Raw genomic sequence first — 765 nt, 5'->3', positions numbered from 1 at the left:
GCGGCATTACCTCTCTGTACAGTTAATTCATAATTTGTACTTGGAATAAATTAAGAACGTCAATAGTACATGTCTATAACTCTACCAAAAAAAACTGATTTAATCAGACAACCTTTCCAGCAATTTTAATGACTTGCAGTTTACCTTCATAAATGACCAAGTTGTCAATAATGTGTTTTAGCCTATTTTATTGCATCTTCAATTTTTAAATTGAATGATTCAAAATTTCTACAGCGCATATTTTGGTTGTAACCATAAATTTCTAGGTAGTTAGTAAAGGCCAAACGGATTATCGTACGTTTTATTAAAAAAATTATGACTTTTTTCCTTTATAAGATAAATTAGGTCTGTATAACGTGAACCACGCTTTAGGCACCGATAAGGTGAGCAAACGTTAGAGCAAGCAACAGATGGCCTGAGTCGAACGTAATAACGACGTGCACTCTAACAGGTCTAGCTACATTGTGTGCAGCAGTTGCCTAATTGATCAAAAATAAGAAAATGTAACCGTAGAAAACCACTGGGAACCAAATTCTAATTATTTTAGTTTTCCGTTATTCTCTTAGCCTATAGCGGTTAGAGACTCAGGACTTTACAGCCTTCAGAAAGTATCTTTCACGTATTTAGAAACCGACTGTTTGCTAGGAAACAAAAGCTAGTGTAAACTGTAGGTAAGTACCACGGGTACGTAATTAACTCACTCGATGTTATTGCGAGTTGCGATCTTGCGATCTCGCTCGAGGCGTGTAGGGCGAATGATTGGGC

Source organism: Choristoneura fumiferana, chromosome 4 (genome assembly GCF_025370935.1).
Source record: "Choristoneura fumiferana chromosome 4, NRCan_CFum_1, whole genome shotgun sequence".
Taxonomy (NCBI): domain Eukaryota; kingdom Metazoa; phylum Arthropoda; class Insecta; order Lepidoptera; family Tortricidae; genus Choristoneura; species Choristoneura fumiferana.
The sequence above is the reverse complement of the archived record's forward strand: the minus strand, read 5'-3'. Positions refer to the sequence as shown.